Here is an 18,270-nt window from a genome sequence, read left to right on the forward strand (position 1 = left end):
TTCTTAATTTTCATGATGTAGAGGTGTTCACGCGTGAAGAAATTGAACGTGCGCATGTGCGCTTCTATTCAGATCTTTTCACTGATGAGCCTATTGACGCGTTTTTTAAACAGCGTTGTTTAGAATCCGTTGATAAGTCCCTTTCTCCTCCTCAACGCGCTTAGTGCGAGGGATCCTTGTCGCTTGACGAATTAACGAACTCTGTTAAGAGTCTTAATACCGGGAAGTCACCGGGATCTGACGGACTATCAGTTGAATTTTATCTTCATTTTTGGGAGACTTTGGGTCCCCTTTTACTCCGTGTTTCTAACCAGTGTTTCTCCGATGGCGAGCTTTGCGGCTCGATGTAAGGTAGCGTCACCCGCCTAATTTTTAAGAAACGTGGTGATATTGAGCACTTAAAAAACTGGCGGCCCATCTCTCTTTTGAATGTGGATTATAAGATTATTTCTAAAGCAATCACTTCTCGTCTTTCCAAGGTTCTTGAATATATTGTCCACCCTGATCAGACTTGCTCCGTTCCTGGCCGAAGTATTTTTTCTAATGTTACTCTTTTGCGTGATGTTTTGGACTACATTCAACGGACGGATGAATCCGCAATCTTAGTCAGCCTTGACCAAGAGAAAGCTTTTGACCGTGTCAACCGTTCCTTTCTCTTGCATCTTCTCCAGGTTTATGGTTTTGGACCTGAGTTTTGCCGGTGGATCTCAACATTTTACAAAGGTGCCTTTATGCAGATTATCTTAAACGGTTGGCTATCTCAGAGGACTTCTCTTGCGCGTGGGGTGCGACAGGGGAACCCTTTGTCTCCCTTACTTTATGTCCTTTGTGTTGAGGTATTAGCGTCCCTCATTCGCCGTTGTCCAGGGGTTGAGGGGTTCCTCCTCCCTGGTGCCAGAGGGCGGCAAGCACGTGTTCGCTTGTATGCCGATGACACTACGACTGTACTCAAGGATCTTCGATCCTTGTCTAAGCTTTTCAGCTGTGTTAATGTCTATGAAAGGGGCACCGGTGCCAAACTCAATCGCTCAAAAAACTGTAGAAAAGTGGCTGGGGGGCTGGAGGCTTCGTTCTGATGAGCCTTTGGGCCTCAACTAGGTTAAGAAAATGAAAATCTTGGGGGTAGTGTTTGGCACCATCCCTACAGAGCACTTTAATTGGCAGTCTAAACTTGAGAAACTGGAGAAATCCCTCAATCTCTGGAAGTCGAGATCCCTATCCCTTCCCGGTAAGGCCCTAATTATCAATACACTTGGTTTGAGCAAGCTGCTTTACCTTGCTAGAGTTCTTACTCTCCCAAAATGGGTCATTGCACGGGTTAAGGCCTTGATCTGGCCCTTCCTATGGGGCTCAAGAATGGAGACGGTGAGTCGTAAAACTTGCTTTTTGAAATTGAAATTTGGGGGTGTCGATCTTGACAATCTTGTCTTAAAGGCCCAGGCTTTGAGATTGGCGGGGATGGCCTCCGTGCTTAATTCCCCTGATGATTCTAGTTTTTTTCTATGTAAATACTTTTTGGGGCGTCGCTTGTCCTCCCTGCGTTCCGAATGGTCTTCCTTACGGGATAACTCCTCTCCCAGTGCTTCTTCTCCAACTCCCTTTTACGAGGCCTGTCTTGATACTCTATCCAGGGTGGGAGACAGTGCCCTAGTTTGTAAAACCTTGTATCAAAAGCTACTTTCAATCAACTCATCCCCGCCAATCTTGCTACGTCAATGGTCCCAGATCATTGGGCCAGGGTTCTCCCTCGATGGTCATTGGTCTCTCGTCCGAGACCCCTTCACTGAGAACCATAAGAACGATGTCTTTTGGCTTATTATCCTCCGCGGCGTCAAGGTGCATGATTCCCTTTTCAATTGGGGTTGTATTTCATCTGGTCGCTGTGCCTCTTGTCCGCGACGAGAGACCATTGACCATTGCTTTTTAAATTGTCTAAGGGTCAAAAGAGTCTGGCTACACTTTGTGCCAGTTCTCTCCCTGTTGCTTGGTAGGCAGTTTGTTGCAAACCTTTTAACGGTTTTTTTCTTCCGCTGGCCCTCTCTTAGTGCTAAGAGGGCTCGGCTCGCGCGCCATTTGACGAAATCCATTCTTTATGGCATTTGGACCTTTCGAAACAGGGCCACTTTCTGCAACGGCAAAGAAGACCATCGTGCCATCATCCGTTATGTTTCCTATGATCTTAAGCAGAGAGTCTTCTTGGATTATAACTCTCTTTCTGAATCTCGCTTCCATGATGTTTGGGTCTTGGACGGTTTTTGTGCCATGGCGAATGGATTTCCTCATATCAATATTTAGAAGTACATCTGGGTCATGGATTCCATTTGTCCGTGCGCTGTTCGCGGTGTCCACAATCCGGGGATCTCTGCAGGGAATTTGCTCTGCTCATGGACTCTGCTGTTAGGGCCCCAGGCTCTTGTGGCTAGCTGCCTACTCCGGCTCTTAGTTTCTAGTGACTTTTTTGTGCTTTTTAATTTGTAAATGGCGTGTGTTTAAAAAAAAAACGTTTCATACCAGATTTGTGGTAGACTAATTGGCTTTTATCTTTTTTTGTTGGATCCTGTCCTAAGTACCTGCCGGGAGGGAACGGCGTGGGTCCTACCCTAAATTATTTTCGGTATGTCTCAGCCTACGCCTGTATCCCCTCTGTGTTCTGATATTGTTGTGAATACGCCTGTTTCTGGAGCTGGCCAATCTGATTCGCCATCCCATATGGATACCAGTCCTGGTGGCTCTTACTGCTTGGTGCTGTTCATTCTCGTCCAAATGTTTCCAGTGTAGCTCCGCGTCGCAGGTCTTATTTGTCTTCTTTTGAGAGAGAGCATTTTGATGTTTTGAATGTCATGCCTGATCGTCCTGCTTCTGCATACTTCACACTCCCTGACAGCTCAGTTACGACCAAGCAAATCTTTGATAGCTTGGTGAGAGGTGGCTTTCCTCCGACGTCAGTCCGTTGCCTTCAGAGATCCCAGAATGGGTCAGTAGTCCTCACCTTTACGAAAGAGGAGATCCGAAACAAATTTCTGCAGCAGTCGTCTTTCTTTAAAGTAAAGCTATGATCTTCGCAGTTATGAGCGTAATTTTTGCAATTGCGTAGAGAAACCTGAAAAATTCAGGACTTCAACGGGGTTTGAACCCGTGACCTCGCGATTCCGATGCGACGCTCTAACCAACTGAGCTATGAAGCCACTGACGTTGGGAGCTGGTCATTTGTGGGTTCTAATGGTCCCGTGAGGAATGAATCAATGATGAAATGGTATATGAAATGAATCATATATGAACTGCGGATATGAAATCAAGTGAAGCTATGATCTTCGCAGTTATGAGCGCAATTTTTGCAATTGCGTAGAGAAGCCTGAAATTGCGCTCATAACTGCGAAGATCATAGCTTCATTTGATTTCATATTCATATATGATTCATTTCATATACCATTTCATCATTGAGTCGTCTTTCTTTGTTGGAAACCAGCCTCATGCAGCTCATCTTGCGGGCAGAGCCTTGTCTTATGTTGTTGTGTACGACGCTCCTTTTGAGTTACCTGACTCGGCTTTGACCTTCCATCTGTCGAAGTATGGCAATGTTTACTCCCAGCGTCGCTCCTCTGTCCAGGGCTTCCCCCAGGTCCAGAATAGTATCCGTACTCTTCGCATGTGTATCGATGACCCCATCTCGTCGTACCTTCGTTTTGGTAAGTATCTTCTCCGTGTACAGTACTTTGGCCAAGTGAAGACCTGTAGAAGATGCAACAAGCCAGGTCATTTGGCCCAAGAGTGTCGTCAGATGCTCTGCTTTAACTGTGAAGTAATTGGCCATTAGACTATGATATTGCGGCTCTCCCCCTGCGAGGCCCGGGAGTTTGGAAGTTTAACAATTCTCTTCTCGATGACGAATCCTTTTGTTTAGAGATTTCGGATTTAATTGAGCAGTTTCTGGCCTTTCAGCATGGCTTTGCTTCTCAGCGCGATTGGAGAGTGTTTAAAGTCTTACATTAAGCTCACTGCGATCGCCTTTTCTCGTCGTAAACATCGTTTACTCTCGTCCCAGAAGGTTTTTCTAACCAATCGCTTGATTACCCTGAAGAATCGTTTGGCTTCGGGCGATGTTTCTGCTAGTCCCGAAATTCTGACTTCAGAGGCTGCTCTGCGGTCGCTTTTAGATTCCGAGCTCGAGGGTTCTAAGATTCGCAGCAGGGTTAAGTGGGCAGAAGAGGGGGAGTCTCCCTCTGGTTTCTTTCTCGGTCTTGAAAATGAGAGACACGAGAAAGGCTCCGTCTCCTCTGTCTTTGATTCTGAGGGGCAAGAGGCTTTTTCCCTCCCTGGCATGATTCAAGCTCACGAGCGTTTTTATTCGTCCCTATTTTCTGAAGAGCCAATTGACCCTGTAGCCCAATCCCATTTATTTGAGCACGTTACCCGCCGGTTATCGGATGCTGAGCGCGAATCATGCGAGGGTCTTCTTTCTTTGAACGAGGCGTCCGAGGCCTCTCTAATAGGAACAAAACGCCCGGTTCTGACGGCTTAATTGTTGAGTTTTATTCTACTTTCTGGTCCCTCTTGGGGCCCCTTTTAGTTGATATGTTTAATGAGTCTCTCGCCCATCGTGAGCTGTGTGACTCTATGAAATTGAGTGTTACGCGTCTTGTTCATAAGAAAGATGATCATAGAAATCTAAAAAACTGGCGTGCCATTTCGTTACTGAATGTGTATTATAAGATTTGTTCAAAAGCCCTTTCCCTCCGTTTGAAAAACGTGTTGGAGTCTATTGTAGACCCTGATCAGACGTGTTCTGTTCCAGGTAGATCTATTTCTTCTAATTTGGCTCTTCTTCGCGATGCACTAGATTTTATTGAGAGAACCGGCGAGACAGGTATTGTCGTCTCTTTAGACCAGGAGAAAGCCTGCGATCGCGTTTATTCGGTCCTTTCTGATTAATCTTTTAGAACACTTCGGTTTTGGGCCATCCTTCTGTAGCTGGATTTTCACTTTGTATAACGGCGCTTATATGCGTATCCTAGTTAACGATTTCCTTTCCGATCCTGTTCCTTTGCTGCGGGGGGTCAGGCAGGGCGACGCCCTGTCCCTTATGCTTTATGTTCTCTGCGTTGAAGTTTTAGCCTGCCGTATAAGGGACTCTCCCGCGATCGAAGGCTTTCTCTTGCCGGGGGCTGGTGGTGTCCAGTTTAAGGTCGGTCAGTATGCTTACGATACTACGGCCTTTGTTAAAAACGCTTCTTCCCTTTTCTCACTTTTTGACACGATTGCTTTTTACGAGCGTGGCTCTGGTGCGAAGCTTAACTTGTCCAAGACTGAGGCCATGTGGCTTGGTGCCTGGAAAGACCGCCTTGACGAGCCACTTGGTCTCACTTGGGTTAGGAAAATGAAGATTTTAGGCGTATTCTTTGGTACTGTTGACGTTGAGCGCGATAATTGGGAACCGCGTTTGTCCAAACTTGACAAAACTCTTTCTAGATGGAAGTCGCGATCCTTGTCCTTTATTGGCAAGGTCCTTATTTTGAATATATTAGCGTCAAGTAAGTTGTTCTATGTGTCGCGCGTTTTAGTATCCCCTAAATGGGTTTATAGTAAACTTAATAGTCTGATATGCCCCTTTTTGTGGCGCGCTCGATTAGAGACTGTAGCTCGTAAATCGCTTATTTGTTGATAGTGGAGGTTTGGGTTTAAAGGATTTTTCTTGCCAGGGCCGCGCCTTGCGGCTTGCGGCTTTAGTTACTTCCGTGTCCGATTCTAGTTCTAAGGGTTTTTACCTCGCTAAGTATTTTTGTTGCTCTTTGTTAGCTCCTTTGCGGCCGGAGTGGACCGGGCTGCGTGATAACCTAACCCCAAGCGCTGCCCGCCCCACTGCCTTTTATGCGAGTGTCCTTTCTTCCTTTCGGGCCACTGATTTACCTCCTGGGTTTACTTACACGTCTCGCGCCTTTTACAAGGTTTTGCTCGCGAATTTCTGTACCATCCCCATTTTCTCTGCCCTCTGGTCAGGCTTCGACCCCTCTCGGTTTTCCCTTTCTCGGCATTGGGGTCTGATCCGCGATTCTTTTTACTGAGAACTATAAAAATGACCTTGCATGGTTGATTACCCTCCGTGCCGTTAAGGTGCGACATTCTCTTCACACCTGGGGCTATATCCGCCCGCCTCGCTGTGATTTATGCGCCCGTCTAGAGACCATTGATCATTGTTTCCTGGCTTGTCGTAGGGTTAAATTGGTCTGGTCTCGTTTTGTCCCTATGTTATCTGCGCTTTTGTAAGGCCCCTTCGTTCCCAATTCCCCCTTTGTGTTTTTTTTTTACCAATTCCCGATGCCCGAAAGGAAGTGCCTGCGTATGCTTTTGAACATCATCAAGTCGATTCTGTGCGGTATTTGGAAATTTCGTAATAAGGCTACCTTTCACAATAGTGGGGAGGACTCTAGAGCTATCGCTAAGTTTATTATTGCTGATGTTAAACGTAGGATCCAAGTTGACTTTCATCGCTTTTCTCAGGCTAAGTTCCATCTGGGTTCACCCAGCTGTATGTTTAGTCCGTGCTAATAAGCTTGTATTTCTCTCTGTAGCCTCTTCTCTTGAGTAATTTTGTAAATATTGTTTTTATTTGGTTTTTGAATAAAGTTTTACGATATCACTTTCTGCAGTTAGATATAGCTCTTTGGCATTACAAAGCTTTTGCTTTCATGTCCAAATTGAGCACTCTACTGGGATTAGTCAACAAGTTGCAAAATTGTTGAGACACTTTCATTAAAAAACACCTTTTCTAGCTTCCAATGCCCGCCGTATCTAGAATTTAAACCTTTCCAACTTCCTCTCCCCTCTCCCCCTTTCAATGTTGACTGCTTAAGTTTCCAACATTTTTTTGTCTCGCTAGCAACACTGATAAGGGGGGGAGGGGGGCTGCAGTGTGAGAGATAATAGGGAAATTAATAACGCCCCAAGAAGGTGAAGTGTCTCCACTATTTTTGCAACTTGTTGTAGCAATTGCGCATGCTCACTAGCTCGCTAGTTTGAGCACTCTGGCATGACTTGGATGTACCACATGCGTGGGACATCTGGGGTGGCTTTATAGCTCAACCTCCATCCTAGACATCAGCACTGCACTGATGAGGCCCAGAAGGCCGCAACAGTACTGTCTGCAGTTATATATATATTACATATTTACATATTTTTAAAATAGTTAATTATAAAACGATTGTTTATACGTTGAGCATTCAAGTCAAATCTAGCATTATGTATGATTTCTAATATGCTCCTTCCTCGTTATCTTTCAGTCAAATAATATAAACCCCAATAGCCACATAAAACAGAATCTCTTTCTTGTATTTTATCGCCTGAAAACACCAATGGTTTACCACTTTTATTAAGGTAATCAGCAACTTTAAAAGACATGATCAAACCAAATGAATCAACGTACTCTATTTAATCGGTACCATTATTTCTGTATTTTACCAATTGTGTTCATTGACCAATTTTTGTATCCAGATTAATAATTCCTACTTTTTTTTTTCCATGATATGTTTTCGTAGATTGTGTCTTCAAATCAATCCCTCTGAAATGTTTTATCCCAACTTTTTTTTACCCCAATCCGTGAGATCAAAGTTGGTTAGTACTTTGTTGACGAATTTTAAACCCATAAAATTTTTTTTCTTGGGGGGAAGGGGGGGGGGGACATAATCAGCCCATGATCCATATCTTGGAGGAGGTGTCATATATGGATAATTAACATGTTATTACCACCTCTAAATGGTATTGTTGGTAACTTTTTTGGTACATATATTGGAAAAGATCTGTTGTTCCTTGATTTATCAACTTGAAGACCTTTTCCAATTGATATTATTTTTGATCTGTGATTTCGATATTTTTTTATGTCTGATCCTGTTTCATTTTTCATAGCTTTTTGAATCCTTTTAATCTGGGTTTTTGTAAAAATCAATTGATGAGGCCCAGATAGTTGATTTAAACTCAATCGAAGTGTTAATGGTAATTTATCTTTCATTGCTTTTTTTTCCTTCAGACAATGTTACTCCATGTTTATAATAAGTTGTCATATCTTGTATATAATTAAGTTAGATAAAAATGTGCTCGCACGAGGCACGATTGGTTTTGGTTTCACTTCTGATTGGTTGAAGAAATGGTTGAAGAAATGGCTAGAAAACTTTGAACCAATCACTGAGTGTAGTAATAATAAACTAAAGCAATTATCTAATAACTTTCAGTTGAAAACTGCTACATCATATTATACACAAGATATATTTAATTTTAAAAAAAGAAAGAATATTTTATCTAAATAACAGCTTTCCATCTTTTTGAATAAATTCAACATCTTGTTCACTAAGAACAGAGCATAAATACTAAAAGCAGTTGACGTTCCACCTGACAAATAATGAACAGTCAGTTTCACTGTACTGTCTTTCAAATCAGATCTTTGTTTTGTCAAATCGAAAAAAATGAATTGGTACAATGACAGAAAATTGTTTCTGTTTAAAAGAGTACCTTGGGAATATTCGCTATTTGCATGTACATGGGAAGGAGGTGGGTAAAAACAGAAAGCATCTACAGTCGACGAAAGTGAGAAACAAATGATCAGTAATCGATACTCGCATGGATTACCTAGGGGCTCAACACCCTGGAGGGAGTATGATAGGAATGTCCCATCCTAACCCCTCTAATACGTCCCGGATGTTGTCACGCCAACTTTTTTTTTTAGCGTCACACATATGCACAGGAAAATATACCAAAGAACAATTCAATAAGAGGCATAAAAAAACCTATTCGCAAGCAAATATTCCATTTACGCCTTCCTTCCCTCTAGGACACATTGAGATGCATTGCCTGAGCTCGTTTACTGGGCTCATACAAAAGATATACACATATGGAGTAAAATGGCTAAGGGCAAAGGCCCAAAGCCGCCTTTATTTAAATATCAAATTTCTATTGTCCAGTAAAGGTGAGGGCACAAAAACGCCAAACGCAATGGAATGGCAGTGAAATTGCAGCCCCACCCCAGGAACTGCATCTCAATACAATGAAAGTTAACAGTGGAGACGAATTGCAACAGAATTAAATGCCAATAAAAGCATGGTCAAACACCGCCCTTGCACAATGAAGTGACCAAAGCTAGGGAAATGCTGCCCTTACTAGCATTTCGAAAAAGCCATCCTGTACAACTCCCCGCCAGTTGTAGAGGACTACTTAACCATTACTTAGGAAAATGTAAACACTAAGCAGCTACGATGCAAAAAAAAAAAAAAAAATGACAAGCATGACCGTCCAAAGCCCTTGCGAATGGACGGCGAAGCCAATTGCAAGGGGCAGCCCTTGCAAGCACTCCAAGAGAATAACAAATTATCCTATGTCCTTTGTAAACATCAGGACTGAGACCACAAAGCTTAATGGCAGAGGAAATCTGGGCACTGAACCAAGATCTTGAAACACGTGTCCTATCATCCAGAAGAAAAATAACGCCCTGACTATCACACCTTGACAACAAAAACTGAAGTAAAATCGTGGCAGGGCAAAAAGTACTTTGGGGTGAAATAACTAAATAAAAAGGGGACTTGTTATAGCTGGAACCCAAGACCTCATATGCATCATTCACTAGTTTGGTTAACTGATGGATTTGTATGGGTGGAGGAGACGTAGAGGAGAAAGTGATCTCGCCCACCCTTGAAAAGGCAAAAAATGCAGCACTCTACATGGCCTGAAACATAAGAATCTGGTATTTGGTCAATGGTAATAACGGAGCAGACCGCAACAGTTTGTGCAGAATGGGAATGGTAATAGGAAGCCTGCTGTCTAAACGAGCATTCAGCTTACCATAGCCCTTAAGCATCTGGACAACAACAAGAGCTTTAGACGGGTCAGGATAACCTGAAAGTTTGTGGGAATAGCTTAGAGCCAAAACGTAAGTATGAACTTATGAAGCAGCATATTTCAAGTCATGAAGATAAGCAATAAATATACAAAACATAGGTATAGTTATTGGACATTATGCAGGTAACCCTGGAAAGGTCGAACGGTGAAACAAGTTCCATGCCCTCTGGTTAGTTGGCAGGGAGGATGATTGTAAACTAGACTGCATAAGTGTTGTAACTATGGCTGCCAACTCTGGGGGCTGCAGATGCAGGGGGATCTCCGTAGGAAGCCTGTCCATGTGAGCGGGAGCCAATTGTTTGAAGGACTAAACCTGTAACCGAGATAAAGAATCGGCTAAACGATTCTTGACACCAGCAATGGACCTCTTTAGCTTGTACGTTTTGTTTTCCCATTTCAGACCACGTGATGTTACTCTAGGATATATGTATGCATAACTTGCAAAACTATTGTATTCTAGACAGATTAAGACAAGCTTCCGAGCGAAAAACATCAAAGATTTTTACACTACTGCTTATTGATCACGTGGACTAAAGATTCGTTCTCAGTAAAGAAAAGACTACAGTAATTACGCATAGCATGACCCCACAAGTACAGGCTTAATACTATAGGGTAAAATTCTAATACGGTAATGTTACGATAGGACCAAGTTGCGGGCAATTTCCCAAAACACCACCTACTGCCAAAAAATAGCACCGAATCCTGATGCACCCGAGGCATCAGTATACAGGTCAAGTTTAGAAGAAGAATACCAAGCTTCCTCCAGAAAGAAAGATCGGCCATTGAAATTAGACAAAAATTATTGCCAAATCTTCTTTTACATCTTTTGAAAGTCCAATAAGATGATGTGGGCATTGTATACCCACTGTTAGACCAATCAATCTACGTAAAAAGGCTCTGCCTGGTACTAAAACAGAACAAGCACAACTTAACAGGCCAGTTAGGGATTGCACCTCTCTCAAGGTGAATTTCTTCCGATATAAAAATTCCAAAAGAAGAGCAGAACATTTATTAAGCTTATCAGGAGGCAAACGAGCCTCATTCGCACAGAATCTAATTCAATTCCAACAAAAGATAATGTTGTTAAAGGGCCAAAGGTTTTTTGTGTTGCAATGGGGATACTAACATAGGAGCAAAGATCGATAAACAAATCTAGTTGAGACTGACAGAGCTGCCTGTCAGAAGCAACAATTAGGAAATCATCCAACAGATGAATGATATGGCCAATTTTCAACTTGTGCCGGGCAACCCATTCAACTGTGGTGCTAAAAATTTCAAATGTTCTACAAGAATTTGCACAATCCATAGGCATGCAGCGATCGACATAAAAAAAACCCTGCCAGTGCATACCTCAAAGGCCATAGTCATCTTATTGTATTGGGATCATCCGAAATGCAGTTTTTGCTAAGTAACAGCCCTGACCAGCCAATTTCATGTATCTTATAGCATCTCCAATAATGGCATAAGAAACAGTGCTGGTTTTATGGGACTGCCATCATTTTCGGAAGACCCCTTAGAAACGCCAAATGATGAATAAGCCGACACTCCCCAGGAGATTTTTTGGGAACCACGCCGAGCGGGGAAACAACAAAGGGGGACCTTGGCGGAGAAACAAAGGAAACAGCCAAACGACCAGCTGCAAGTTCTTCAGCAATTTCTGCATCCACAACGGTTGGATTTTGCACAGCTGATAAAAGGTTTTTGGCCTGCGAGGACTCCCGGATCCCTTGAAAATGGGGGGGGGGGGGGGGGGGGAAACCATGCGTAAAACCGTTAGAAAGGAACCTCACATTTGAATGGTTATACCCAGACAAGAGATACAAAAGCCTATTGAACTTTATTGGGGTTGGGAGATGAGGATTTGGCCCCTGAGGACTTGCCATTGGGAGTGGTTCTTGGTAACTGCTTTGAATGGGAACGAAAAGTACAAATACTCATTATTCCATGGGCACCATCACACTTGGGGCAGGAATGCTTAAAGGAAAATCCAGCACAATGACCACCCTTGTGAATTTTAAAGCAATAACCGGTAGGGACGCTTCTGGACTCCGAAGAGCGCGACCGAAAGGAGTTCCCAGGAAGAGATTGTTTCTTGTTAAGAGGTTGCTGGGATCGCATCCACAATTCCCAATGGATGACACCCCAAGGAAATGCCGATGGCTAATTTTGGCGTAAATAACCAAAATTCTCGTCGTCGCCAGTCGTGTCCCCGGGCAGACAAATTCTGCACTATTTTCCCATACTTCATGAACGCGGGGGCCTCTGAAGGAAATTGGCTAGTGTATACCCCGACAAATATCATAAAACTACTCGTCCATGACGAGATGGTCAAAAGCTTCCTGGTCTTACTGACTGGTTCTAAGGCTAGCGACGGCGGTTGATTACCACCTTCATTTTGTAAAACAACTCGGTATTTACTTTCTAAAACAGGATTGGTGGCCAAAGCCCCAAGGTCAATAAACTCATTCTTCAGAATCTTGGCTCGAAGCTTAGCAGACACACGGGCATCAATGGATAGACTTAGGGAAATAAACAGTGTGCTAGGTAATGTAGGGCTTATGGTTGGTAAATCACCTGACAGCCTCTCCTGAAATTGGCTAACAGCTCCTTGAATCACTAATTGACCGGAGCTATCTGCAGGAATTCCAACTCTCCTCTCCACCTGAATTGCCAGTAACAGGCCCCTCAGAACTCTGGTCAGAAATCTGGTTATCATTGACATTCCGGTATCCACTTGTTGATGAGAGCCGTCTGGTAACCTCATTGGACAGTTTTTTGACGATCTGCTCCAGGAGGTCCTGAGGTAAGACCGCAGCCGACAGCTCTTGAGGTTGCAGCTGCTAAACTACTTCTGCTGAGCCTTGACTGGATTTGATCTGGCAGGTACGTTTTCTAGCTGGGGTAGCAACAGAAGAGGCAGACTTTGTTCTCTTAGGAGGCATTATCGGCAAGCAAAGGGAGAAAAAAGGGGATGAACCATGGAAATAAACAGCTTAAAAAGACCGATTGATATTTAGACGAAATGAACACCTTAAAACAAAATAAACAGGCCAGGTCAAGCCATGTCAAACAACATTTTAGACAATTGGCTGTATCTTTTTTTACTGTTAAACCTTTTGGTTAAAACGTCTATTGTGTCAAAATCAGCTTGTTGATCCAATACCTTTTTACCATTTTTTGATGCAAAAAGACGTAATTGACCAAATAATTTTGGCAAATCAACCATCAATCCACCATATTGACCATTTGATTTAATTTTATAAGCATTTCTTTTTGGCTGAGTATAATGTTGTTATTACGTGGAAGAGACGACACCGGTTCATATAAACTCTTAACGTCTTCAATAACTTCAACTCGTGTTACTCTCGCTCTACATCCCATAATACTCTAGACTCGGGTCCAATCTCCTAACACCTTCCCCCTAGTAAAATGAACAATTTTAAGTTAACAGTCTATGAAGAGTATCTTGCGGGTACTTTAACTAGACGGCCTGAACATGTCCGCTTTGCAACGACTAGTAGCGTAGACGTAGCGGGCTTAGCAGGCTTAGCAGGCTTAGGTACAGAATTTGAACTAGAGTGTTTGGTATCCGGAGCACTGACTTTAACATAGGGGTTTGGCTTTTGGGCCAGTTGTGTCTTCTCCGGATTCGTCGACTTTCCTTTGGGCTTCCAGTTTGGTTTCTCATCTTATCAAATTCGATCCAATCGCTGTAGTAAACAACCAAAACTAAATAATGTTCCTCTTTAAACTCAAAAAGGTGGGCTCCAAGTTTGGACCAGGGTCTATCAGGAATAGAATGACTCATCAGAGTTTCTTTCTGGTTGTTTCTGTGGAAGGATTGACAAACTTGACATGAAGATATGAACTGTTTCAGTTGAGAGTTCATACCGGACCACCAAAGAGATGTACGAGCACGTCTTAAAGTTGACTCAACACCCATGTGGGCTTGAAGGAGCTTTTCAGTTAAGCTCTTCCTCAGTGTAGCTGGAACTACAATGCGATCACCTTTGTAGATGATGCCACCATGGAATGATAGTTGATCTTTGATACTCCAGAATGGAAGAACTTTCGTCGGGAGACGTCTTTTGCTGATGGGCCAGTTTTCAGAGATGAGGTTGATTACTGACTGAAGGATATTGTCCGTGGCAGTTGCCTCTGAGATTTCTTTTAGGTGGCTGGTCACACTTTGTCCTTGAATAACCAATCCGATGGTTTCAATATCTTCTTTGCTCTGGCTGCGAGAGTGATTAGTCATGTGGGACCTGCTAAGGGCATCAGCGATAAGCAGGTCTTTGCCTTTGATGTACATGAAGTCAAGGTCATATCACATACTTCGGCACAGCATTCTCTGAAGTCGAATGGGATTCTCTCCAACGGGTCTCTTGAGTACCTCAGCAAGTGGTTTGTGGTCATTGTACACTGTTACGTTCCTTCCATAGGTATAGGTATGGAACCTTGTGAGACAAAAGACCACACTGAGCATCTCTTTCTCAATCTGGCTGTAGCACTTCTCAGTTTCAGTGAGGGCTCTTGAAGCATACAGGACAGGTTGGCCACCTTGCATGAGGCAGGCTCCTAAACCGCTAGACGAGGCATCAGTTTGAATTTCTACGGGCAGATCTGGATTGAAATATTTCAAAAGTGGTGCGCTTGAGATGACTGATTTGATTTTGTCAAAAGCATGCTGCTCATTCGCATCCCAGGTAAATGCCACATCTTTCTTCAGGAGCGTTCTAAGTGGTTCAGATTTGGTTGACAGATCTTAAGAGAATCTAGACAGGTATGTCACAACACCTAGTAGTCTTCTTACTTCCTCTTTGTTGGTTGGGGCTGGCATGGCTTGTATGCTATCTTGTTCCGTGGGTCTGGTTTGACTCCTTTGTCAGTCAGCGTTACCCCCATGTACGATAATTCAGTCTTCCTCAGCTGGAACTTGTCGGCGGTTAGTTTGAGGTGCTACTGTTGGCATCTGTCCAGTAAAGCTGAGAGACGGGCATCATGGTTGGATGTGACTTCCTCGATGGTGCTGCCACCTCCCCACATGAGGATATCATCAGCAATGGCTTTAGTACCATCCAGTCCTTCTGGACTCTCATCTATTCTTCTTTGGAATTCTTCAGGAGCGACACTAATGCCAAAACGCATTCTGTTCCATTTCATTCTTCCTAAAGGAGTGTTGAAGGTTGTGAGAAGGAAGCTGGGTTGGTCGAGTGGGACATGCCAGAAAGCGGATTTGATGTCAGCCAGGGTAAACACTTTACCATTGCTAATTTCTGTATGGAGATGATCTACGGTTGGTATTGGATACTCAGAGCGCTTGAGTGCAGTGTTCAGAGGTCTGAAATCTATGCAAAGTCTTATTCCATTCTTAGGAGAAGGCTTGTCGACGATCGTGGGAGCACTCAACCAGTCGGTGGGCTCAGTTACTTATTCAATAATGCCTTGTTCTTGAAGATCTTTGACTTCAGCTCTAAATTTGTTTTTAACAGACAGCGGGATCTCCCTGGGAGCGGCTTTCGTTGGAGTAACATCTTATTTCGTGTAGAGGTGCAGTTCACCATCCAGTTTTCCTACACAGTTCTCAAACACCTCAGGGTACTTGCACCGAATGGTTTGCAAAGTGAGTGGTGTGTGTAATTCTGAAGCAGATGAAGGAACATTGGGGTTTGCCAGAATCTAAAGTAGCAATGTTCTCTCGAAGAAGCTCAATAAGCTTTAGTTCCTCAGAGTCACTTAAACCAATTAGAGGGGTCAGGTCCTCAGCAACGATTCTAAACTGAATAATCCCTTCTTCTCCAGTTGCAGGGTTGAACACAAAACATTTTCTGGTGCCCAGTGTTTGGATCTGAGTTTTCTCATCATAGAGTGAAAGGACTGGACGGAAAGTTATATTTAGGTCCTGTAGGTCATGATCACCACTAATCTCCTTGTACATATCAACATAGGGAGCCCACACGAACAGTGTGTCTGTTTGTATGCTCGAAATATAAAGAAATGTATGGGAAATATTGAAGAGTCCTTCAATACATCGAGAAATGACTATGTTATAGCTCAAAATAAACGTAAACCTACCTCAGTTGTTGTGTGTTGTCATTTCTGCGGCTGAAAATGGTGAATTTGAGCGATTTGGTGGGTTTTCCGTTGACTGTTACTACACTTCCTTAGAAGGAGACAAGGGTGGAAAGCTCATTTTCGACCGCTCCAGCGTCAAGCCGATTTTAACCCAGAAATTAGAATGGCCCGTCTTTCAATCAAACACCAGATAAACTGAAAGGTTGACGCTTCTTCTCATGCCATTCAATCGAAGATCCATTCAAAATCCAAGCACTAACCGCCAAATAATTTTCGAGAAATGCAGCATTCGAAGCGACCGGGATTTCGTGTGCCAACGAGCAACCGTCACGCTGTTTGCTCCACACTGATTGGATGCATTGTTTAGCAACATACGAAACGACTATTCCAATATAGAATGCAAAGGTTTCATAAAAACTACCAACTCATAACTTGCCAACACTTGCGGTAAAATTTCTGGATGCTGCGGACAGCAACTTGCAAAAATGCATTTACAATGGCAAATGACCTGTTGGCACTGAGTAGCTCAGGCCACCTTGTAACATACACTTTGACACTACCGAACACAAGTTCGATTGGGTTGAAGTCATAAGAATATGGTGGTAGTTTAACCAGGGTAATGTTCTTAGGTGCTAAAATGTTTATTAGGTCTCTTTCATTGTGAATCGAAGCATTGTCCATTACCAGGAATGAATCGCGTGGAATTAAAGGAACAAAATATTGTCATACCGTAGTTAAACTGAAGTCTGTTGAAGCTTCCGTGGATAGGGTATGCTCCAATGATTCCGCTGTCGTAGCCGATCACACTTAATACTGACATTTTCACGCGTTCGTGACTACGGGAACATTGCTATTTGTGTCACACCGTCCAGTGGTTCGTACCCCATTAACGAGTTGAACAGCAGTCTTGTCCACAAAATAAAGCTTTCTTGGGTCAACAGTTCTTCTCCATTCCACAAAAGCCGTTCGTCGAGCTGTGTTCTGAGATGTAAACCTTTCTAATGGTACCTTTGCTGCCTTGTGTCTCGTTAAATCTAAACTGATAAGAGTTCTGCAAATTGTAGGAATAGATGGAATTTCAGCTGCAGTAAAGTTTAGGTCGTCTCGAAGGGCTTTCTGGATATCAGTGAGATATATAAATGGGTCGTGTGTAACAAGTGTTTCCAGGTAAGCCACTTTCCATGGCTGCATAATCGTCTGCGGTGAACCTCTTCCTCCCGGGTCAAAAAGGCCAGTCGTCAAAAACGTGTCGACGATGTTTCGCGCAGCATCAAAAGTACACATGTTTTCCGCTGTAGCAGCACCACAACTGCCAGTTCGAAGATAGGAGGCAGCAATTTGGTATGGAAAAACTGCTCCTTTTTTGGGGTGTAGACAAAACGTGGACCCCCCTTTCTGGACCCCCCTTCTGGACCCCCCTCTGGACCCCCTTCTGGACCCCTTTCTGGACCCCTTTCTGGACCCCCTTCTGGACCCCCTTCTGGACCCCCTTTCTGGACCCCCTTCTGGACCCCTTTCTGGACCGTACCTACCCTGAAAGCCTTGGACTTCTTTGACTACACAGTACAGTAGACGTTGTTGGGGAAAAGGTGCTGTTTCTCGCAGATAATAAAAACTCGGAAATTAATTAAGACTCTGTGTACACAGGGGAACACTCTTTCTCGAGTTGGATGATAAATCGAAGGTAATTCAGTGTCGTGCGATCGAAACTATATATCAGTTGTTCGTTTATTTTATTTCATTTTGTTATTTTCGATCCTTTTCCACCTTTTTTCCCTGGTCCAGAAAGGGGTCCAGAAGGGGGTCTAGAAGGGGGTCCAGAAAGGGGGGTCCACGTTTTGTCTACACCCCCTTTTTTGTAAACGCCACCATGCCTGTTAATTCTCCACGCCATGTCCGTCAACACAACATTCCGCCGACCTTGTAACAAAACCAAACCAAAACAAAACATTCGGAGAGCACATCAAATCATACGTCTACCAGAACATTCGTCAAACAAAATACACAACGGGTGACGAAACGAAAACGCAATGCTATCGTTACACGCCAATTTTCGTCCCCGCTTTCGTGATGTCGAGCAATATCTTTATTGGTTTTTCTTCCTAACTTGATTGGCTGACAAGTCAAATCTCATCAGTGATTGGTAGAAAATTTTCGCACACCCAATAGGAACGCACAGAAAAACCAAACCAAAACCAAAACCAAAGTAATTATGTAATTACTTTCGACACTCAATTGAAAACCGCTCTATTGATCTAAACGGAAACAGTATCTATGGTATTCAGAACACAGTAAATAAAACGTCTGCTGTAAATCGTG

The sequence above is a fragment of the Montipora capricornis genome, chromosome 11, assembly GCF_036669925.1.
Source record: "Montipora capricornis isolate CH-2021 chromosome 11, ASM3666992v2, whole genome shotgun sequence".
In the NCBI taxonomy this organism is placed as follows: Eukaryota; Metazoa; Cnidaria; class Anthozoa; order Scleractinia; family Acroporidae; genus Montipora; species Montipora capricornis.